This window comes from Pelecanus crispus, chromosome 11, assembly GCF_030463565.1.
Source record: "Pelecanus crispus isolate bPelCri1 chromosome 11, bPelCri1.pri, whole genome shotgun sequence".
NCBI classification, from domain to species: Eukaryota; Metazoa; Chordata; class Aves; order Pelecaniformes; family Pelecanidae; genus Pelecanus; species Pelecanus crispus.
The window spans coordinates 12,414,464-12,439,902 of record NC_134653.1 but is presented as its reverse complement, the minus strand read 5'-3'; the positions used below and the strand labels follow the sequence as shown (position 1 = coordinate 12,439,902).

Sequence of the window (25,439 nt, the reverse complement as noted above, 5' to 3'; positions counted from 1 at the left end):
TTGTGCTAGAAATAATGCCATTGCACTAAATGTGAGTGAAGTAAAAGGCTTCTTTTAGGAAAAATTCAAATTTCTTAGTACTATAAATTATATCTTTGCTATTATTAGCTAAAGATACTGCATTTATTAGCATTTATTCCTGTAATCAATATAAGTGAGAGAGGACATCTGACCCAGAGAAAAGTGGGCCCTATAACATTTGTGAAGATTAAATAGTCTTTCAAAAATCTATACAGTTTGTATTGGAAAAATATTTGATACACATTTTATTCTCATATCAACGTTATACCTAGTGTGAATATCTAAAACTCTCATACGTAATCCTGACATTTGTATAGACCTAAATTATCTCAGTTTTCAACATAGCTTTGAGTAACAGATTAGAATATTTTACCCATAAGAAAGGCAATAAGCAAAACAAGGATTATGACAAAATTTAGATCTTTTAATTCCCATAAATACTGTAAAACATTAACAAAATCTATTTGTATTTATTTTCTGCTGAGTAAAAAGAATAAAAAAAAAAAATCCCCAGTTCTACACGGCATTATATCCAGGCAGTCCGATTCCCCTATGGGGTCCCATCAATTTAATTACGTTCGCTGCAGATTACAGATCTACTTGCAGAAGCACAGTTTGCACAGGGAAAAATAATATATTTATATACCATAAATAAAAACTACTTCTACAATGTTCTACAAATTTAGGATTTAGATTTTGGAGAGCGAGCCAAAGCCACCTCTATACTTACGGCAAGATTTTGTCTTTGTGTAGTGAATACCACTGATGGATATGGAAGTCAGCGAACATAGGTTTACAAATTAGGAATAATGCCAGATAAGATTAAACTATTTTAAGTATTAGATGTAAAGAACAGACTTACAAAATTATTTACAAAATTCTATCACCTGAAACAGGAAAACAGTTTACTTGGCTTTATTTAAAGTAACTATAATTTACATTTTTGCTGTGACATGGATTGTCTGCATGCAAAATTTCTCACAGTAAGAGACTGACTGAAAGACAAACTCTGGAAGATTGACAAGAGCGAGCTCTATAAAAATGCAATAAAACCCAAGTTTATAACTTTTTTATATAGCTTCAAAGAGAAATTGTTTATCAATGGTGAAGTTCCTCAAGCAAGGAAAACTGGTTTTCTTTCCAAAAACAAAGTGAAGTGAAGGCATAATATAATATGTAGGAATATTTATGCACCCACAAATACATAAATGTAATACCTCTCATTTATTTTTTTTAGCAGTCAGGTTCAATACTCAAGACTTAATACCTGAAGATGTGAGGTTCAACATACGTTACTGTAATATACCCATGTGTGTTTTCAATCATCTACATAGTGTCAGCACAAACCATATTTTCAAATAATAATTTTTTTACTTCTGATTTTGCATGCCTCAATTTTTGAAATGTATTTTTGAATATTTTGAACATTGACAACTCCCTACTGATGTGAGCTGCAACTAGAAACTGTCCCAGAAGCAGATTCTTTTCACACTCCAGAGTAAAAGAGGGTAAAGACTTCAGAGTGCGTGGGGAAGGGAGGGTTCAGTGGAAGATGCTTTCAGCCAAATGTTTCTTTTACAAACATAATCTTTTTCAAAATAGTTTATAAGCAGAATATGAAATCCATTGGTATAAAAACCTAAAGGTTATATATTGGAATAGTTATCTTAGTTGACTTTATACCCTGCCCCTTTCAGTGATGGCACTATCCGTACCTCAAAATTATAAAGGATTTCTTCATAGTAGGAAATGGGTTGAACAACTCGGTTTTAGAAATACCTGGAATGTAGAGATGATTTTAAAAAAAAATGCTGCCTTTTGCTGCGTTTTTAACTTACAGTATTTATTTTGACGACCTTTAAAAATTTCATGTAACTAACTGAAACTCAGTCTTTATCAACACTTTAGGAATGTGGTGTATGGACTCTGTAAATTCCACCAGTGCCCTTAAATTCCACAGAGTGGGGTTCCAGAGTGCTCTGCAGATATCTAGCAGCTAGCTTGTATCGGAGAATAACAATTTGCTAAATCTTTTCTAAATGTAAGTAACTTGGGCATTTCTGTCAGCATAGAAGTAGTTTATTTGAAAAATCTCACTGTAATGTGTCTTAATTAGGAGATACCTTTTTTCCCCTCAACTCTAAGTAATTTTTTAGATACCGATCTAATCCAGGTTTACATATCTCTGACATAAGGCTGAAATGAATTTTTCAGCTTGGAGCAAACTTCATTGCTAACTAAATCAAACCTTTCCACAAACAGAACAGATAGCAGAAACACTTAATAATACATCCATAACTATTTCACTAAAAGCGGACATAGATCCAACAATGATACTTAAAATCATATGGTTATTTTAAAGACTATTATTTTTCAGAGCATAACTATTTTTCACAGTGAAATAAATGTAAAGTCTCTCCAGGAAATGTTTACAATGCTGATTTTCTTGAAAAAGTGAGAGAGATTTCTGCAGTATTTATATACTCCTATACATGATTAATGGTGTCAGTGCTGTCTTTTTTATTAGCATGTCCTTCCTATGGTATTTATGACATTAGAGGATTAATAGTACTGGCTGCAGTCCAATCTAGTGTAGAGAGGCACTATGCAGGCTTCTCCTACGTATTTTAACTAGACCATTGCATTTTAGGACAGATTCTTAGCCTAATGACAAGAGTTTGCTCAGATTAACACATACAAAGCGGCTAAGCAGGTTAAAAGTCTAATGCCAAATGGAGTAAAAATCTCGTTTGGCACTCATCTGCATTTTCTTCAGGCAAAAGCCTCTGTAAATGTAGGTGGTAGCTAACTGACTGTATTTTGTCTGTTGTTGTTGATGATGGTGGGGATGGAAAAGACCCTGCTCCAGCACTAAGCATCCTACATTCTTCATAGACCTTTGACACACGAAAAAGACAGACTTCTTCAGTAAATCCTTCAAAGATTTCATATTGTAATTTGTCCATGCCAGTAAAGACTTGAGGAATTCTAATAGAATTGTGTATGTGTAAGTATTTGTTTTGGTGAATAAGTGGTTATCGCAATTTAATCAAGCCAGTGAATGTTTTGCCAGATAACTTCAATCCAAGTATTAAAAGACCCTTTTAATGCCAAACAGTAGCAAACTAACCAAGTAGTTTTCTGTCACTAGCCATTAGTGATTCATTTAGGTCATTGTTTAAGGTGGCTGGACTGAAAATGTGCTTTTTACATTATTGACTATAGTCAAGCAGTCGCTTTAAGGATAAACCTTATGCTACAGAGAAAAATCCATGCCTGGGTTGGGAGTAAGAGTTAAATTTTTAATGGGCACGTATGAAGAGTGTAAATACTCAGTGAAAATATATATTTGTATAATTGAAACATGGAATCAAGTATTTGCTGTGCACAGCGTGAAATAATGCCTACAAATAATACTTCTGAATGGAAGTTTTAAGGAGAAAGCATAGTTGTCCTAGATGATTTCTGGATTATGCTAGCCATCTCATAATGTGCTGCAGCTCAAAGCAAGTACCTGAAACGTATCTCCAGGATAACATGTCACAATATCTCTTTATTCAGTCCAGCTACTGGAATAATGTAAAAATAATTTGCTAGTTATCAGACAACGTGCTATTTTATAATGAAGAAAGTTCCTAATAGTGCATTAACAGTCTCATTTTTGCATAATGCTCCAGCCCCCGCCCCAGACAGTGATCCGTATGAAGGGATGTGCAGCTGTGCTACACTTTGCTCTCATGCAAAACACATTCTGATTACAGCAGCAACTCCTGATGGAGCAAAGGAACCTGTTTAAGATGCTGAATTAAACATATGACTTACGGTTAATTTGTTGTGTCCTCTCCTCCTAAACCAACAGGAGTATTCTAGAAGAATGAGTACAAAGGAATTGCCACTAGTAATATCTAGAAGGCCATCATCCTCATTTATTCAACGTGTTAATCCAGCTATCAGGGTCTATGTTCCAGAGAGAACCTCCTCTGGGACAGGCACCAGCCATTTTTTATCAAACAGCATTTACAGCTTCCAGTGTTTAATCACTGTGCATTTAATAAGAGAGGGAACCTTGCTTGTTCAGCACAGTTGTAGGATTTGGGATTTTCGTTTTATGAATATAGCAAAAACTTTCTGTTTTGGTAAATAATTTGGCATGAAAAGGTTAGCATGGATATTTCCTTCACTTCCGTACTACTTTCTCACGCTTTAGAGCTACTAATATTCAAGATTCCACGTGAATCTTGGCCAAAGTCTCTCAAGTTTCACACTATTTCCTGTCATCAGTACTAACTTTTTGCTGTGTTAAAATGAAACCATAAATCGGCTCAGGCATACTAGCTATGTTAAAGGGAATTTGGTCTGGGTTTCCAGTTGATATAAAAGCAAAACCTATTGAAATCAAGACTCTTTTCCATAGATTGAGATTTCTTTTTGAGTATTTCACACTGATCTATGTGACACTCATAATTTACATAAGTGATTTTTAGGGTAAAATACAGAAATAGGGACTCAGAACAAAATGTTCTGTCAAAAGAATGTTTTGCCGTGTTCCGTTGTAAACACAATGGTCTCTTACAAATGTAGTTGTTTGAAGATACGCTAAACTTACGGTTGTGCAGATCACTTTCAGATGTCAAAATGGATCTAGGCCTAGTAGAGATGTCAGGCGATAGACATACCTCTTTCTGAATTCTTTGATTTGCAGTAGGGCTTCTCTAAGGAAGGAAGTTCAATAGTTTCATTATACTTACACTACAAGGGTTTTTACAACATAATGTTTAATGCACAGTCTTTTACTCTAGAAATTTTTATCAATATGACTGTAATGACATAAAAATATTACTGCCAGTAATTTTCTTTAAGTAGACAATTACTAAGTAAAACTGTGTTTTGTCAGTTAGACTTTATCTTTGATCATGTTCTTTGCGAGTCAAACATCTAGTTGCTTTATTTTTACGTGATATTAGCCTTGTCTGGTACAATTTAGAATGTGTTGATAGGCTGAAATGATTTATGTGTGATAAATGCGTGATTTTTTTCTATATTCGTGCTTAATTTTATTTTGTCATTTAGAGTATCTGTACGTTGCATAAATGGATGTGGTGGCTTTATAAAGTGGTGTCATAAATAGAATAGGCAGCCACAGTAAGACAATATTAGAATAGTCCTTTTTTCAGTACTTCTTCTTATCTTGTAAGTAAGAAGAACAATGTGCTGGCTTTTCATTTCTTAATCCTCTAAGGAACATAGCAACTTTTAAGGAGAATTAATCCCTCCTTCCTTTGGGCATCTAAAACTTAGGCACCATGAAGAACAAGATCACTGAGGAGTACCCTGTTATCAGGGAAGAGAAATGACTACCGCCAAAGAGTTATTCATCCTCTCATATGATAAGCGTCTAAGATAGGTAGGACTCAAAGAAAAATTTGCTGAGTTTTGAAAGACTCTACCCTGAATCTGGATTAATTCTACAAAACCAGACTGCCATCTTTAGCGGGGGTGTCCTGTTAAGTCACACCACAGCCATGAAAAGGTGGATTTTATAGAAAGAGGTATTTCCTTTGCATCTACTAAAGCAAACCATATGTGTGCGTATATACACCTATATATAGCTATATATATACACACATAGATAATACTTAGGTCTTGCTCCTTAAATGACCATTTATTGCAATAAGACAGAACCAGGCACAATACATTACCTGTATTCTGAAAAGTTTGTTCATTATTTTAATAACTTTTTAATTTAGACTTTGGCTAAGAACAATAAATATGGCTGTAAATCTGCAAGTCAAGTAGAAATAGATATGGCAGCTCTAGGAGTACAGATAAGGTACTTGCCATATTATAAAAAATTGTTTAATAAGGATTTGTTAAATTTGTAAAATTTGTTACTTCAATAAGGACTAAATTAGTCATGCTTTGTAGGAATTCTTTCTAATACTCTACTTAGTTTATACGTTTCTGTAGAGAACTTACTCAGCTCTGTAGTACTTTTTTCATAGAGGAGGACTATATTATTTTAATTCCATTCATCTTTACATTCCATTTGCTGCTTTACTAGGATTAACAAAGCATTCCAAGTATTTTAACAGGAAAGTAATACATTCACAAAAATTCTCATTAAAGTCTTTATCTTCAAGTTACAAAAGACTGCACTTTTTAATGATTAAAAACTGCATATTGAAGCAGCACACACTTAGAAAATTATTCTGATAGTACTTTTGTTGCATTGATTCGGGAAGATCCCTTTCTTTGCTACCACATTCTTGTGTCTTGGAGCTTTATTACTACAGTAATAAATATTGAATTCTAATTCCAGGATATAATATGTGGCTATCAATGCCTGACTAACTAACACAGATCTCTTTTATTATGAAAACAATCCCAATATGGAAAAGTTTGGTTTTAAATCTAGAGGATCAAATTATATTTGGGTTTGTAAAAAGTGAATAAGGCTGCAAGCACAACTAAATAGCACCTTTCCAACAAAGGTTTATTGCCTTGCAAGATTTATGCCTTTCAATTTCATGAAAATTTGGGCAGATTCTTAATTCATGCTTTTTTTTTTTTTTTTTAAATTGAGAAGGAACTCATGTAATTACTATCAGTACTGGAATACATTCTGTAAAGAGCAGACTAGGTGCATTATCTGTTTAAGCAGAGATAAACACTAGAGCTCATAAAGATGAATTCCTGGTGTAGTACTCCTGGTGCACTACCTCTGAGCCATTACTTCAGAACAGTTTCTCCACCTCTAGCACTTGGCAACAGAAATCCAAATAAACAGAATTCCCTACAAAACATTCTGAAATTAGGTGTTTCAGAATCAGGATGTGATCCCAAGATGGGGCCTCCCAGAGAAATACTGGCCTGTTGTTTTAAATGAAGGGGTCCATGAAGTGCCTTTGTAGATTATTTCTGCAGTAATGTGTGAGCAGAAGAAAAGAGAGATGATTTCTCAAAGGTGGTATCTACAGTGATATGTCACACACATTCAGATCTTAATTTTGAGCTATTCTCAATGCAGAAGCAAAGCTCTTCTTAACTTAATTGTGCAGTCAGGCCTATGATGTTGCAGTTTCTAATACATTTCAAGTTAGCATTGTATTGACAAAACACAGATATGGCTGATTGCTTTGGGAGATACACACACACACTGCAAATTAAATGAACTGTTAGAACAACATGAATATTTTTTAAGCCTGAAGAACATTGCATATTCTTGGAGAACTTAGAAATGAAGAAATGCAGTTCTTAATTGCCGTCACTCTCCATGCACTTTAATTCTCCATGAATTTGTGATGATTTATAAAGGCACACCATTGTTTGCTTCTATATGCATATGCTTTCTTTTGCTTGCCTCTCTAACAAGTTGCCAGAGCTTTGTTTCTCAAAAATTAAGCTTTCAAAAAGTTTTGTAAGGTACTGGGAGGGCAGGTGTGTGAAAAGGGGCAAGAATTTGAAATCAAAATTTGAAATGTTGATCCATTGCAGAGAAAATAATTTTTACGGTAATTTGTGCATGCACATATACGGGTAGTTAGGAATCTTTTGGACACTAAATATTCAACACAATGCTCCGTACTATGAAATTTTACAAATTCTGTTGTATATTGAGATTTGATATAACTTGGCATTATGCAAATCCCTACTGGTATTTTGCTGTTGTTGTATGTCTTTTCTGTTAGTGTGAAAGAGTCCAAAAAATAAAAGGAAGAGCTGATTATAGAAGAAGAATTATGCATTTGACTGCATATAGAAAGAACATAACTTGTGAAAGCAAATTTTTACATGTATTTATACATTTACAGATAAAATAGTTCTGATTTTTCTTCATTCATGTATTTAATAATTTAAAAAAGATGCAGATGGAGTTAGGAACAGTTATGTAATTTCCATTTTGCCAACAGGTTTCTTGTGCAAGACTGTTTTCCTGAAAAACACAGAGTCATTTCAGCCAATTAGTCATTCTTTTCCCCCCCTCCCCAAACTTCTGTGGTCACCTTCACCAATGGAAATCACAAGCTCATTATTACTACTTGAACTGGTAGGTATTGTAAAAATACTAGATCCAATGACAAAATGAAAATGAGACAACAGCATGTTGTCTTAAATGCATTTAAATCATTACTTATATAACCTTTCAGAATTATATCAAGTATTAAAGGGAGGCAAATACAAGACTGCTTTAGCTTTTTTTTAAAAAGATCTATTTCTGAATATTTTTCTATTCCTTCTGTACCTGTAGTGAATTTACATTCTTGTGTAAAAAGACTTGGACGTAACTGCACAATTTAGATTTGCTAAGAACAATGAACCTGCCTATAATATGCCTCAAATATTTTCAAAGCCTGAACTTTGTTTTAAAATAAATAATAATAACTACAAACCATGTCAGCATTGGGAACAGGGTATATAAATTCTTAGGTAAGGAAAAGATTTTAACAAACATTCACTAACGATATTATTTTCAGAAAAAGTCAATGTAGTTTTAAATAAATCTTGCATTCAAACATTACGTATTTGGCTAAATCCAAATATCTCTTAGTTAAAAACAGTAAAATATTTTCTAGCTACATTCCCACTGCCTTATATTTCAATGTAAAGCTAATGTGCAGATATAATTCTGTGTGTCCATTCTCTTCACTATTTCTGGAACAGGTGCTAAGAGATTTAGATTTGTCTATATCAGGTATTTCAGAATTGGCTTGTTGATACAGTTCTTTGGAAGAGAGATTTGCCTCTGAATTGTGCTAAGGTGTTTTCTAGGTTTCAAGACAATCTGAGCCAAAACTTCAGTTGATATATGAACTGGCATAATGCTACTTGACTCAATGCTGATGTATACCAGCTACTGTGTGATTCTTGTTTTTTCTCTAGACTTAATAAATCAGGGTAACACAACAAGTAACAAGTTCCCCATTAAGGTCTCATTTCATTACTCTAAAATTGAACAAGACATTTAAGATCATTCAGGTCAAATTTTGTGTCTAAATCAGGCTTCCTTCTTAAAAGATGATACTTGTTTTGGGAGACCTAACCTACCCTAATATAACCTGATGACAAAAATTAAAATGGAAGTCTCCTTTAGGCAGGATAATGAGCCTAAACTGCTAGATCAGTGCTCTTTTATGATATATAAATAAATTCGTCAGACCCAATGTAAGACAAATGTTATCAAACAACATTCTCTTCCATTTTAACTTAGATTTATTAGCTCCTTATGGCCATGTGGGTTTTTGCACAAACTAAGGAAAAGTATTCTGAGACCTCAGAAGAGAAATGCTGTCTGTGTCTGGTGGGTCTGTGCTTGCCATATGTGATCTCCTTAGCTTATGAAATACCTGCAGCAAAGTTGCTGGTGCAATGTTGAAAGACAATTTATTCTTTAAGCTCCTGTAGGCAGCCAGTCAGCTAAACTGGCACATTTCTTCTTTGCTTCTGCATTCTCCCAGGTTGTTATTTGTGTCACAGGCCTACATGAGTTCTGTTGATCCAGAGCTAAAAAGCCTGCAGAATGATCTGTTAGCATCCTCCTTTCTTCATGCCACAGTCGAGGAACAGTAGTTTCGTAACATGGGTTATCTGCTGATTATCACAAAACAGATTATCTGCTGATTATCACAATATAGAGGTCTGCTGCCATGAAATACTAGACGCTTTGGAGGAATCTTATTGCACGGCAAGAAGCCATTGACCACACGGAAGATGTAGATTGAACTTTACACCTTATAGGCTGTCTTGCTGGACTGCTCACATTCTGAATCTTTTAGAGCTACCCTTAGTTCACTATTAAGCAACTGGGGCTATCTCCTCTATCAAGAGATGTCTACTTTCAGTGTGCCGTTTTATGAAGGCCATATCCTGTACCTGAATTTACATGTACATGTCAGTGTCTCGTCTGTTGCTTGTTTTAATATTCTAGATTTGAGAATCAGAAGAAACCGGAATAAGCAATTAAATAACAGAACTTAATAAATAACTGACTGAAAATTATTAGTTTATTAAATTATTGAACTTATTTACTTAATTAATTGAAAATATCAAGGACGCCAATAGCAATACTTCTGTGCTATTAGCGTGAGAGTAGTTCAATTTAAAAAATAATAACCCCTAGTTGACTAATATTAATATGGTGAATAAATATGCTACCAAGAAAACTGTTTATGTTTTCAAGGAAGCCAAGCATCTGCACACAGACAATTTCTGTCTTGCAGCAGAATGTTATTCAGTGTCTGAGAATACAGAGGAAAAAAAGCCTTTGCTCTTCCTCCTTGAAGGCAGACAGGAGTGTGTTTACTTTCACCAAATATCCATATATGTGTGACACTCGCTCATGAGCATTCAGTTGCTGGAAGAGTCAAACTTTTTTATTCCTTTCAGTAAACATCCTGCACATGCATCTCCTGTGTGTGTGCACTAAGTAAAGGAGGAAGGAAGTCCTGAAAGACTGTCTGTGTATTCAGTTGTGAGCTCCCAGTGGGAAACCAAGGCAAAGGACACAATTTTCATACAAATGGGCAGGTATCTACATTCCACAGTGCCAAGCAACCATCAAATCCAGAAGAAATTCCTAGTCCTCATCCTTGCCCTACTTCAGGCATCTGGGAATCATTGCAGTCTTGCAAATAACTGAAAATATTAGCCCTCTGGTTACCGATCACATCTTGCTAAAGTATACATTTCATCTGCCCGTCCTAATTTTCTTGTCCCTTTTACCCCATATTGTGAGACAGGATATTAAAATAAGTTCTTCATATTTCTTTGACAGAGTATAACAACATTTTCCAGGCAAAATGTGTCACAATTTTCTCCACAGTGTGTTATTGTTATTTCCCTAGAGCCATAAAAAATTGGCATACCACAAATGTCAGTGGTGCTTAATAGCCTGTCTTAGTGGAGAAAGGGACTATAAAAATACTATGGATATTTTTGTAAGAAAAAAAATTAAAACTTTTCTAAAATAGTTGTTCAATAAAATAAATGATACAAAAAAAGTCATTAGAGTGTAGGATAAAAGTCTCTTCCTGCAACCTAGGAAGAAGACCTTTTTCCTTATGTTTTTATCATCTGTGACAAATATACTCACCTCCAATTTTTGCCAGTAAACCCTGATACTACATCACTGTGCATTATCTCTTTGTTTCTCCTTGTTTATATTATGCTGCATACCATTACTAAAAGGTAACTAAAAGTGACATTTGGGATAGATACGGCTGGATTTTTAATATTTACTTTGGCAGATCTTAGTTCAAATACAGATTTGATGACAATACCAAGAGTCAAACACTATCAGTTTGTTCTAAGGCTTATAGGCCTACATCAGAAAAATAATCAGGCAAGAATTTAAGGAGTGCTAAATAGAGGCGTACAGCAGAACCCATCATAGCACCTATTTTGTACCATACCTAAATACATGGTATTTAATTTTCAATAATTACAAAAGGCAAAAACATGGCAACAAGATCCCAACATCCACAGTTAATGTGAAAAGATACAGAGCAGAAAATGCTTATTTTTAATCTAACGAAGTCACTAAGCCAAATTCTGTCTGTTGTGCCATGACTTTAGCATAGTTGCTTATCAGTGTAGAATTTAGACTCCTACATTTGTACTGCCTGAAAATACAGAACCACAACACAGTGGTGTAAGGTGTACAAAGGAGGCAGATACATTGAGGAATTTACCACAAACAGAAAGAGAAGTTGTCTAGAGCAGTGAAAGCTCCAGTTACTAAGAATAGAAAACCCTTTTCCAGCAGAACACAGAACAGTTTGGGCATTGACCAATTATTTTTCAGCTGCACATCAAAACTTTCCAGCTCATTTCTCTCTTGTTCAAATGAACTAATAAGCTCCTGATACAACTCTCGATACTGCTTATCAACTTGTCACGCATGGCAGTGTTTGTTAACTTGCAACAAGAAAATGTTTATCTTTTTGCTACACTCAAAGCAAGCAGCAGAACTGAACGTTCCCGTAAGAAGCAGCTGGCAAGTGCCCTGCAGTCTAAAGACACTTTGGTATGCTCTGTTTTATTTTTCGTTCCCATGCCTTTTCTCAGCACAACATTTTCTGTATTCCTAACGCTAAAGATTGGTAATAATTATCTACAGCCTGAAGTACAAAAAAAAATGTTCCAAAATAAGGTACAGCACCTTAAAATGATGATTTGTTCTGTCCAATCTTTTAACACCCAAGTGTTAAACACATAGATCAGGACTGGGAGATGTAGAGAACAGAAGCAAAGTCCCTGTCTCCCAAATATGTTTATAACTCCATGTTGCTGCTGTAACACTGCCATATTCTGGTGCGTTAGCATAAAATACTGGCGTGGTTCTGAGTGTTCCAGAGGTAGAATGGGAAAATATATTTCTCTGTTCTCTGTGATATAAATAAAAGGTGAGAATATGTCCTTGGAATATATAATATATATATAATGTTAATAGCATCCAGTATTACGCTTCATTGGAAATGTTAACTTTTTTTGTGCAATAAGATAAACTTGCTGTTACAGGTATTGTGATATACTCTGCAGAATTTGGTGTTCAAGTATACTGCTCTAATCATATTAATTCCTAGTGAAATCAGTCAAAACTTTGTAGCTAAACAGCTTGTCTGTTATGCAGGAGCAGGGCCGTAGGCTGTTTTTCAGTCCCGTTATTAACAATGATAAAGGAAATTTTCTTAGGGAGTTGGGCGAGCTGAAACTCATAATGCAGCGGTTCGCCATTTCTTGCTATCTTGCGGCTGACATCTGAGAAAAAAAAAAAATCTCAACAAAACCAGACACGTAAAATAGCAATAATAAAGGTCGAGTGCGTTCTGCTTGCTGAGCAGTCCCAACTAGGGCGTGCAGCCCAAAGGCCAGAGCCAGGGTACTGCCCTGCAGGCAGAGGACTGGTGTCTTCGGCCCCCCACCATGCCGGGGGGTCCTGCCGAAGGCGCTTTCCCCCCAGCTCCAGCTTTGCCCTGCAGTCTCCTTCCCTCGTGCGCACCGATGCGTTGCACCACCCCCTGCAAAGGCATGCTTCTCCCACGCAACCCACCGCACCAGATGCACGTCTCTGTCGCGGGACGGGATGCGTGGAGCGTCCTGCCTGACAAGAAAATCAAGAGGCTTGAATTGACTAATTGGTGTAATTTCTCCACTCACACACACCATACTAGGATGTTAGCAAGAGGTATGTTATCAGGAAATGGCAGCTGTGGTTCAGTCTTTACTTTCTGGCAGGAGTGTTATGAAAAGGAGTTGCCTCTGGTTTTGTTTTTTTGGTGGGGTTTGGTTTTTTTTTTTGCCTTCTTGGAACTTGCTGTTTATTAACTGGATAGTCTGCAAAGGAGGAGATAGGAATAGAGCTGGTACTGAAAGATACTACGTTGAAGGCCAGAGCTGACTTGGCCTGGCCTACTACCCCAGGTTGAAATGCATTCTGAAATGCATTTTATGGCTGGGAGCGGTACTGCTCCCTCCGATAGGTGCGGTGCATGCAGTAACCTTACCTTGCTTAGGTTCTAATGAAGCCATTTTGCACCTTCCCGTGACTGGCTAGAGGGCAAATCAGGACCCAGACCTTGAATCCAGAACCTCTTGAATTTGCAACCTTCATCTCCTGATGCTCAGACTGGAACCAAAACTCTACAATTTTCATTTCAGATATGTTCTAAGGAGGGGTTTCTTTTCCATTTTGTTTTTAGGTATACCCAGAGTTTTAAAAGAATATTATTGTGAAATTCTGGTACAAGTTAGAATAAATTTATAAGCCAAGATGGTTTTATATGAATTATCAAGATATTGAATCTAGATTATTGGAATATGAGTCCAGATTATATCACAGAGTCTATGTTTGATTCAAACTGCAATCTGAAGATCTTCTGGACACACTCAGTTCTCCTTACTGCCAACTCCAGTCATGGGATAATTTTGTTATGGATTAGTTCAGAACTCCAAAAATTACTAGCACAGATTCCCTGGCTTTATATATGAATATCTTAGTGCTTCCTCTGATACAAAATACTGCTGCAATCTAGTTAGTTATTTATGCTGTCCTCACCATTGAGATCTCCGAAAGCCTCAGACAGCAGTCACAGCAAGGCTGTAGGTTTCTTTTTTAAAGGAATATGCAAAATAATTTGTCATTGGAAAGGCAAAGAAAATTTTAAAGTGTCTTTTTCTTAGAAAAAAACCCAAACCCCGAAGTCAACAAAAAATCATTTTGGTTAAGAATTCCCGTTGCTCAGTAGACTATTTATCGCGTAATATCACCTGTCAAGTCTAACTACTGGATAAGTTAATCATCTCCAAATATTTCAGCTTCTATTTTAATTGCTTAAGTGTAAAACAGATCATATTATCTTGATGAAAGCATGATTATGAAATATGTGATTTCTTTTAATGATCTTTATTAACTTACAACTATTCCTTGTATTTCTACACTGTATACACACTGGCAAATCTTCTTGCAGCTATAATTAAGATTATGTCAGCACTGTACTTCATAACTTACATTTGCACTTGTTTATGATACAACCATAAAGATCCACTTCAGTCAGAGTCTTGGCACTGGTGGTTTAAATTTGGGAATAAAAATGTTTGTACACATTTAAAATTTAAGGAAAATGAAAACAAAACCATTTACACACATTTAGTGGGCCATCAATGGCAACAAGTTAACAAAGTCTGAAACAGTTTAGTGTAATTGAGAAGTGTAGTAGTGACCATTTATTAATGGAGTTTATTTTTGTACGCATTTCTGCTCCCATAACTAACCATTTATGGAAAAGTTACATTGCAGGCTCACCATGAATACTGGTCTGCTTCTTTTACCCTTACTTCTGGCCACATTCTGGTCCCCCCGTTCAGAAAACTAGTTAGGTCTTTGTTCTATAGGCTTATTTACAGCATCTGAGTAGTGATTTACCTCTTGCAGTTGACTTGCTACTCCGTACGCTCTAGCTCTTCCCTTTCCCACGTCTTTCTCTAACACATAGAATCATAGAATCGTTTAGGTTGGAAAAGACCTTTAAGATCATCCAGTCCAACCATTAACCCACACTACCAAGTCTACTCTAAACCAATCATAGAATCATAGAATCGTTTAGGTTGGAAAAGACCTTTAAGATCATCCAGTCCAACCATTAACCCACACTACCAAGTCTACTCTAAACCAATCATAGAATCATAGAATCGTTTAGGTTGGAAAAGACCTTTAAGATCATCCAGTCCAACCATTAACCTACACTACCAAGTCTACTCTAAGCCAATCAAGGGTAGACTAGACTAAACCATGTCCCCAAGTGCCACATCTACCCGTTTTTTGAACACGTTTTCACGGTGTGAAATGAGATGGCTTATCTGAGCTTTTCTGAACGGCTTCGCAGCGGCACAGGTACGGTACTGCTTCCTGCGTTCAGACTCGGACAGTTACGTAGTCACGTGCCCCACAGGTAATGGTACAGGGAGCTGCGCCGGTATCCCCTCAGTACTGACTGCAGCAGAATTGACGCTATCTTAATTCAGTAAGAAACTGGATCTAACATACTGGAAGTCAAATACCGTAATAAATAAATAAATATTATTAAAATGGATAAGCCGAGTTCTGTATTCTGAGTAACATTTTAAATGGTCGGTGTACGTACAGTTGAGGCAATGTTCAAAACTTGAGATAATAATGGGCTTACTCAATACATAAATAAAATTGGTTTATCTTATTCAGCTTATTTAATAACTGCATGTCTTTTCTGCTATTTTTGTTTATTATGAGACTGTTGGAGGTCACAAAAACTTTTATATATAATAAAAACCTGCTGTTAATACTCTTCCATTTTGTAAAAGAACGAAAGTATTCTCATATTACTCATTTCTTGGCACATAACAAACATTTAATATCTTTTCCACTGTGGAAATTATATTTGAAAAATATTACCTCGTTGCTACTGTTCTAACTTTTAGAACACCACCGTGAATTTGTTGGTTCGTGTTAATGACTCTTGGTCCTCTAATTAAAATAAATCAAAATCCCTAAGAAGAGGCTAATAGAAATCTTCGCTTTGCTCATATTAAAAAACAACCAGACAGCAGAATTATCTTTTACAGGATATTTAGTATTGAAACCTACTTACAGGCTATTCACAGACAAAGTGCTGTTAGCTTCAGTGGACAGTTTTACAGATGAGTTTTGCAGCCCTTCCTCTGGGGCTGTGTCAGATCCAGAGGTTTTTGTGACATGCTATTTCAAACCAAAATAATTTAAATACTTAAAACAAACAATTTGAAGCAAGTATTTGAATTCAAAGGTTTAAGTACACATCTCTCACCATGTGCTTGGCTCTCATTTTCTAACGCTTATTATTCAGTGATAAAAATGTGTAAAAAATTACAATTGTATGTCAGGTGATTCCTACAGATATAAAAGGGACTGGAATATAGCGTTACTGATTTTGATTCCCTTCCTTGAATTCAATCTCAGGATTGCTAGGTCTAAGCAAATACTTTTCTTGACAGCAGTGTCATATGATAAGTATATTTTCACATATTTACAGAGCACATGTTCAGAGTGAATCTGACTTTTGCTACAGCCTGTATGTATATAAGTAGGCATGTAGGTAAGAATCAGCTGGTGAGATCTACAAGTTACACACAAGAAATTTTATGAAAGATTGCTTACATTAGGAAAAAAAAATCTGATATCCTTGAAAGATTATATGTAAGATAAGATTGTAACATAGGACAAACACAAAATCAGATCAGTTTTAATAGTCAGATCTATCACGGTATTCTTTACATAGTATTGTGACTAGCATAGTCCCCAAAAGACTTTTAAAAAGTAATTAAAATTCCAGTCTGTTCATATTAGCAGTGTCTTCTATATAAAGGTGATACAATTTATAGCTCTGGGAGTACTCCCTTCACTGATCCTTAATGTTACAGAGCTCCATAGAATATGTGTGGTCTTACACTTTTTTTTTTTTTTTAACATTTTCAATTAGATGCAGAGTCTTTAACTAGGAGTGTTAACTGGAAATAAGTTTGCTAAACATGCACAGAGATGGCAAAAAACTTTACTAATAACATTAATAATTCAATTAAGCTAATACCTTGTAAGTCACTTTTATAATTTTAAAGGCTGCATAAGCCTCAAGCCAGTCTGTGTTACAACACTTTTCATTTATGTCAGAAGGTGCTAGGAATCATCTTGCGACCAGTAGTCCAAATACAGAAACACTGAAGTATCGACATGAAAATTTCGAATAACTTAACTAGTTTTTCTACTGCTTTCTGTCTATACATACATTTGAAATGCTGTTGCATGCTGAAACGTTGCATGTTGAAATGCATATGCCAGCATGCTTTGACCTGTGAATATAATATTGTGCAACGTGGCTCATTCTGTCCTTCTAGAAAGTAATTTTCTTGTTATTGTGGTATTTATCTGGGCATCAAAAGTTCTGGGTTCCAGTCATAACAGCAAGCATGCTTTGTGACCTATAGGACATGACTTAACGTGTAAGATTTTCCTACCTGAAAAATAAGAAACACTCCTTTAGCAGAATGAAGAGGAGCATTTCCTTGGGGATTAAACTTTAATATAAAAGGGGTGGGGAGAATCTACCCAGCTAGTTTCTTTCCCATGTCACCAAATATTTGGAAGGCTGTTTAGGGATATTAGACACTGTCAGAGGGACGATGTGACACCATATAGCTATTATTTCTTTCGAGCCAGTCAACGAAGTCGAGAGCACATCTAACACAATCCAGTTCGAGTACGGTCCTACACACAGCTACTGAAATAAATGTTACTAGCGCTGCACATGTCAAACTGACGTTATATTGTGCTGCGACACCCAGACAAAGCCAAACTATGTTTACATTTATATGTTCCGCCTTTTCCTTCAAGAACGGTGGAAATCTGCAGCCTTCAGGGGAACCTGCCACCTAGCAGGAATGAACGGTGCCCGAGAGACCGAGCGTGGGCACTCCCGTCCTGGAGATCTCTCACGCTCACCCGCAGGGGTAGAGAGAGGAGCCGTACAGCACGACTGCATTCCCAAAGGACTATGCCATCCCTCCTTCCTCAAAAGCCCCAGCAAGAGGTATGCCCACACGAAGACCTTTCGAGTTGAGTAAGCATAGAATAGCTGAGAACCCGCAATGTCTTTTCTAGGTTTAATCGTAAATTTATTTTGGGACTGTGTGAAAATTTGAATATTTTTGTGCATTTAATTTAAATAAAAGTACTGGGCAGATCTATTCATTTGATAAATTGATGTATGTTCTTAAAAGCGGCTAATATTCTAAGTGAGGTCCGCCACAGCAGTCATTCAAATTAGCTTGCAAAATCTGTGTCATGTTTTCAGAGACATACACGCTAGATTCTTATATTAAAAACAAGTTAATCATACCAAAAGAGTGAAGCTCTCACTCACAAGCCAAAATATATTCCTCTTCATAATACCATGCAGTTATCGGCATGTCCCTTGGATTTATGACTTATGACATTTGTTTACCAACAGGTGGTTGCATATCTTGCCATTTATATTTTAAGCAACAGTAAACACAACTAAAAATAATATAAGATTAACGAAACAAAACTCAGGGTTTTTTTTAAAGTGTTTTTAGAGAAAAGCTGTACTTATAAGCTAGGTCTTCAAGTAGTTCACACCAGGCCCAGCAACACGGAAGAATACTGCAAGAGCAATAAGGATTTTTAGGGGCATTATGATAGTGTAATGGAAACACATCTGCCCCCAAAAGTCCCTCATTTTCCCTGCGGTAAAGAGCCATGCAGGAAGTGGTGAATGCTGTGAACATCAGGAATGAAACTATAAAGAAAAATTTTTTAAGTTAGAACAATTTTCCAACAATACTTCAGGATTTCATAATTTTCTGTTAGTCCACTGCATAAGAAAATTGTGGTTTTTCCAATAGCCTCTAACTCATTTACTTTGGATGTATCAAATGGTTCTGTCCATTCACCAAAGTGAATTCTGAAGCAGCTATCTTAGAATAGTATTGGGAAGCTAAAAACATTATGCGTAAAGCACAGACAATCCAGGACAATTTTTGTTCTTTCAGCTCCCAAAAAGCAAAAAATAAAACAGAATAATCATCATTAACAGTTGATCTGCATCCCTCCTTTATAAGGATATACTTCAGTGACAGCACAAATGTTAGTTTCTAGAAGAAAATGATACATAATAAAACCATATAACATCTTTCATTTTAAAGAATTTCAAGATATTTTCCACCCAACCATGTGGGCAGTTTTCCATACATACAGAAAGACCACTCAGAGTAAAAATGCCGAGAAGAATCCCAATTTAGTAAAGACGGAATACTCCATATTTATAAATCTCCTTAGTAAAACAGGTAGCACATTTGAACTTTTAGTTATGCCTATTCAATTGACATGCCTAATGAAAAGTTACTCTTTTAAAATAATCCACACTAAATAGCACCTAACAGGCATATTTTTCAACCGATTCTTGTAGCATAACATATAAAATATAACAACGTTGAAAAAAGCAATGCTCAGTTCCTCAAATGTTATTTAATATGGTGTTCTGTGTAATACACTTACTCTTTGTTTGTTCGTGTTATAATACAAAAAATGAACCCGGTTCTTTCCTCAGGTTCCAGAAATTTTACTGTGATCTTGCTTGTATTTTTTGTTGATGTAGGTCCAGTGATTTCAGTGGAGATACTGCTGAATTATACCAGCATCCGGGCACCTACTGACAGAGGTGTGTGCAGTTTGTGTGATTTGAAATAAGCCTTTCATTACAAAAGAAAGCTTTTATACAAGCAGCAGCAGCATCAAAGCAAAAATCTAGATTATGCTCACTTTAATAGACTTTTTTAACGGTAACAATATATAACAAATAGAAATACTCCTTCAGGAAAATTACGGCATTCGGTTATTTTTAGTGACCCTTGTGAGCCAATCCTGAAACATCCTGAAATGATTTTTCTCACCCTTTCCTAAAACCACTTATATGTGCCTTGTTGTAGATGACAGAACACATTTTGTCTTTTTTGGTTTGTTTTGTTTTAATTCTTATCCTGGCCTACAAAACAAAAGAAAAGCTATTACTTTAAAAAAAAAATGGTGTCTAGCTACTATTTTATATCAGTTCATGTAGAAAGGCCATGATTCCAGTGACAGTATTTGGACTGTCTGACTGAAGCTGAGATACTTAAAATAGCAAAAAATGCATCAATATTACATTACGCTGATGAACTGTAGCCTCCCCCATTAATAGCTAAATTAAAATACTACAGCAGTATGAATTGAAAAGATCTAAATAGTTTTGTTTAAAGTTATTAATGTGTATCAACAATGTAAGCATTCAGTATATTAGGAAATCAGATAGGACTGGTGCATCATTTTTAAGACTTCTTTTGAGCTCAGCTAGAAACAGGTATGCTCCAAACAGGAAAAGAGAAAAATATATTTTAAAACTCTGGAGCCTGTCTGTAGGGAATTATGATTCCAGTGTGAAAAATAAAATGTTGATAATTGAAGAGCCTTATATCCAACAGGGAGTCAGAAATCAGTGGTAACCTTCTGAAACCAACCACTAACATGTAGTCATATTTGGCTAGCTCACAAAGCAAGTCACCTCCGTAATAGATGTGTTTTTATTTCTATTCCTATTATCTTTATTTATTCTGTGCATGTTGTGGCAATGTCCTGAAAAATATCCACAAGCTGAATTAACGCCTATCCATTCACGTGTTTACCTACATAAACATTGCCCTTGCACTGAAACCTTGTGAATAGAAATTATTTGGGCATTTTGACAACAGGCAAAAAAAAGCTGACTCTCTGTTTCTTTTTGCCATGTTTGTACCTTTACCAAATTCCCTACACATTTGCATTGTTTGACTGAGAAAAGCGTATGACATTGCAGCAAGAGATCTGTGTGTTTATTAACTGATGTGCGCTGCGAACAGAGCAAATGGTGCCTTAAATTCATTAATTTCACCAGAAGCTTCATAGTCTCAAGCTGCGTGGTCTGAAGATTTGGCAGTTCACGTAATACAACAACTTTTCTACCGCTTCTTCCACTACAGGTGCAGCTTCCAGGTGACAGCAATGTTTTTCCCCTAGTATTTTAAAGCCATCAAAAAAACTTAGAATATTTTTGCTTCATATTTATGATTTTCATATTATGATTTTCAAGGCAAATAAAAAAGGATTTTTAAGTGATGCCTTTGAAAAATATGTTATGAACATAGCAGTGTATGTTCGCATAGATTTTCTTTGTGGCGTGAGGTCCAGGTTTTAGACATTCAGCAGTGCTGATGTGTGACCTTGTAACAGAGAGCGAAGAACAAGCCACCATTTAAAAATCGCACCTTGGGTGTCTGCGTTCTTGCCCTGGCAAAACTCTGGATGGCTTCATAGGAAGGGATGACTGATTTTGTAGCCTTTACTAAGGCAAAATTTTTAGTTGTTCCAGGTCATGAGTTTCCAAACTCGGGGTCACTACCTCCCTCTCTTTTTTTTCTATGGCTAGATCAGAGGGGAGTCACAAAACTTTTCTGTTGCAACATGAGGTCAGGAGATGTCAAAGGTTGAGGCCCTGCTTCAGAAAATGCTGGCCACAGACCAATCCCCAAACGATGCCACTGGATTCTGGTGGAGATTCTGATCTTTTCACTGCTTTCAATAAAATTTCAAAAGTAAACAGATTAGGCCATTTGATAATCCTCTGCTGATTCAGTGTGTGTAAGCTGTTTTTTTAAAGGTTTGCTTAAAAATGCAGAAAAGTAATTCTAAAAATGTAGGTTTAAATTTATTTTAAATAGAAACATAGCTAGTAGAGCTTTCAACTTTATAAATTATAAATGCAATAAATAATTGCAGCTGATCTTTCTAAATATTATTTTTTCAATAATTTATCACAGTTTTTGTCTCAAGGAAAATTAATTTTTATTCCAAACATACCATCTACTTTTTATCTTCTGTAAATTTATTTTTTCATTCCAAATAGCAAGATAGACTGATCCCACCTATTTAATTATTAATGCTCTGGATACGCAATGCACTTGGAGACTCTCAGCTCTGACGCCACCACCCCACGCCACATGCAAATCTTGTGGAAAAAGCGGTGTGAGGGGAACAGATCAAATTTTTGTAACATAGATGTTTAGGGAATCTATCACTGTTTTGTCTAATCATCATTAATGTGGGTAACGTATAAAATGAACATACATTTAAAGCTTAATATACATGCATTATATCCATAGGAGTAGAAAATTGTCTGTTTTCCTGCACACTAGACACAAACAGGAGCTCTTTCTGTAAGCTTACTAATGGGAAAAACGTGAATAAAAATTTTGCATGAGGAAGGCCTATAGAAGTGTAACTGTATTCTTTAACACTGCTCGTTAATCATTTAAATCGTTTATTAATTCTATAGCTAGGTTATTGGCGCTAGAAGGAATGCATGTGAATTTTATGTATCTTCACTAAGAGAATTAAATGGAACCTATTTGAAAAAATACCTAAAAATAGCTGTTTAACAAAGTGTGCTACGGAAAGCACATCTGACTGAAAGTAGCTATACAAAATTACATGTTTTAATTTAAGAGCTTTAACGTAATAGTTGGTGAGAAGCAACTGCTGTATTTCAGCAGAGCAGAGTTGATCTTTGCTGCTGTTTGGATATGTAAGTTTGTTTCTCTTTTCCCTTAAAGCCAGATCCCCACATTGATCCACTTTCTAATCACTGATTCTCTGCTCTTGTGTTCTCAGAATACTAGTGAAAAGACCACAGGAGTTAAACCAATCCAGATCTGAGAGCTTGTAATATTGGACAGGTCTAGAATGTATTCATAAAGTCCTATAATTCAAAAATAAAAAATGTCTACAGTTAAATTTGTAGCTTAATTGGTTCATGAAAATTTAACCTTCTCATAAACGCTGCTTTTGAACAGCATTATCTCATGCAAAATAGTAGCTAAAAGACATATTAGCAGCACAGTTCTGACCTAAGCTCTTCCACATCGGATTTCAGTCTCAAACAAGTGAGAAATTTGTTGAGCTGAGGTTTGGATATGTCCTATTTCACATGTGTAGCGATTATATTGTTATAAAATGCAAAATACCAGAATTCCATAGAAAAACCTTGATAATTCAGCATGATATCCATTTGCACGAATATACGGATCCTGCGTATAGTCATACAATCTATCGCATACCAACAACTTCGCTTTAACAGTGTATCACTGTGTAATTTCAGCTGAATTTCCAGGCCTTTTTGAAATATTCAAATCGATTCAGTCTGAGTAGGTCAGCAGTTAAAATTAATCTGACTTGCAATGATAATGTGACCACAATGTGAATGTCTAGATGTTTATGTGTAACTTAAGCAGGTGATTAGCTGGCATAAAATGTCAAAACTATGACAGACACATTTACACCAACTGAGAGGATGCTCCTGTACGTATTCTGTGTGCGTGTGCTGTATACATGAGCTATTGTATAAATTGTATTGTGTGAGTGTAATGTGTTTCATTCAGTCTTAAATTTATGTATAGTATATTCAGAACCACAAGAAAGTTCAGCTTATCTACTAACGAATTTTCAACACTTACTAGCATCCCATGAGGAAAGTACAACTACATGATTTTTCAATAAAAATTATGCTTAGATTCTTTAGGATATTGATACCAAAATGTGAATAGTACCATGAACTTAAACAGCTTTACCAAGCTCAGGTTTACAGTGGCTCACTCATAAAAATATATTCTACAACTTTTATCGGTACAAAATTGATTCATAGATACAGACCATACACATGTATAGACACACAAACACACACACACACACGTGAAAAACCAGCTAGTCGAAGAGATACATTAAAACTGAACGCTTTGTGAGCAAAAAAACTGAGGAGAGGATTGACAATACAGATGTTACTGGTGTTTGTATGATGTTTTCAAGGTTTAAGCTGCCTCTCTTTTCTAGGGACTTACTTCCTCTTCTCACAATGCACCTATATCGACTGACCACTCTTTAAAATGTAACTTTTTTCTTCAGCTTTCACTGGCTTTTTAAGAGAAAAACGCCACCAACAGTTAGAAAACTTTTTTTTTTTAATGTTTAACTTTCAGAATGATAGCATTTCCTATCCACTTTTTATTGCTGAAGACAACATTAGAGTATTATTATTTATTTAAAGGGTATAGTAGCCTTTTGCCAAGTGCAACAGTAGTTTACTATTAAGTTTAATATCCACTGTAAGAGCCATAATGTACTGGTTTCTTTTGCAGAACAAAGTGACCACCAAAAGCGGGACTTTGTGGGCCAGTTGGATAAAACATAAGCTCATCTCGCCCCCAAAACCCCGACTCTGGAACCACAACCTTCTGAGATTCAATTTGTAAGTATCTTTGTAAGATATGCCCAATCAACTGAGAGAATCACTGCCTATAAAGTGGGTAATTTTCAGTCTAGTAAAAGCGAATATTGTAGCCAAGTCACAATACACACTCCTTCACTTTCTGGACAGCAGGAATTGCTAACAGATACTATTTGTTTTTATTCACATTTTACGGTTTATGTATTAAGTAGGTAAGCAGCACCTTCTGTAAGTGTCTATAAAATGACACAGAACTCGCCCAGAATAAGTTACTCATTAGACCCAGCACTCAAAAGATCTATGAAGATTTCTTCTTGAAGTAAGTAACAACTTGTTTATCTGTTACACTATATTTCAAACTAAAGTCGACACATTATAGAGAGATGCCTGTCATTATTCTACATTTGTTACTTGTACAATAAACTAGAAAGTATTTTCACTTTACTTGAAACAGCTAGGTCTTTTCCCCACTAGGTAGTGGTCGTTTGGAGCATTCAGCTGCGTGTCTAAATGTTACTGCCCTTAGCATTACGTTTCTTAAGAACCTCTTTCAAAGATGAGAGGGAAAGTCGAGATCCGTAGACAAAAGGAACATATTTTCTAAATCCTCAGTTTATAATTCCGGCGGAACTCCTAAATAAAATCCAAGTTTAAAAGCATTATCGTTTACGCTTGGATGACTCAAGTAGGTAAACGCTGTCAGTTACTTTAAAAGGAACTAATTACTGTGCTTGAAAAGCCACTGTTCCATATATTCTGCTTTTGATAACCAAAATGCACGGCCAAAGAACGCTGTCCTAGCTGAACTGTTGTGTAATCAGCAAACACATCTTGAAAGCAAAACGCGGACAACTTGGTGGCAATTCTGGCTAAGCAGAAATGTGCAAATAAAACGCACGGCCCGCAGAAAGAGGAATTAACTGACCTATTTGCGGTCGTGACGATTGGGGAGATTCTTCTTCCTGTTACTTCGCACGGGCTCATCGCAGGACGCGGATCGACGCCCATGGGCACGCTTATCCCGAGCTCCCTGCGCTCAGGCGCCGG

The 25,439-nt window shown here is 35.8% G+C and overlaps 1 long non-coding RNA gene across 1 annotated transcript; it reads right to left on the bottom strand.

Annotated features, from left to right (window-relative positions):
• Positions 1-25,439, bottom strand: LOC142594521 (uncharacterized). Its single transcript, XR_012831484.1, has 4 exons — positions 25,318-25,439; positions 9,366-9,609; positions 4,628-4,733; positions 1-3,590 (listed from the first exon to the last, which is right to left on the bottom strand). It is a non-coding gene; the product is annotated as an uncharacterized LOC142594521 (long non-coding RNA).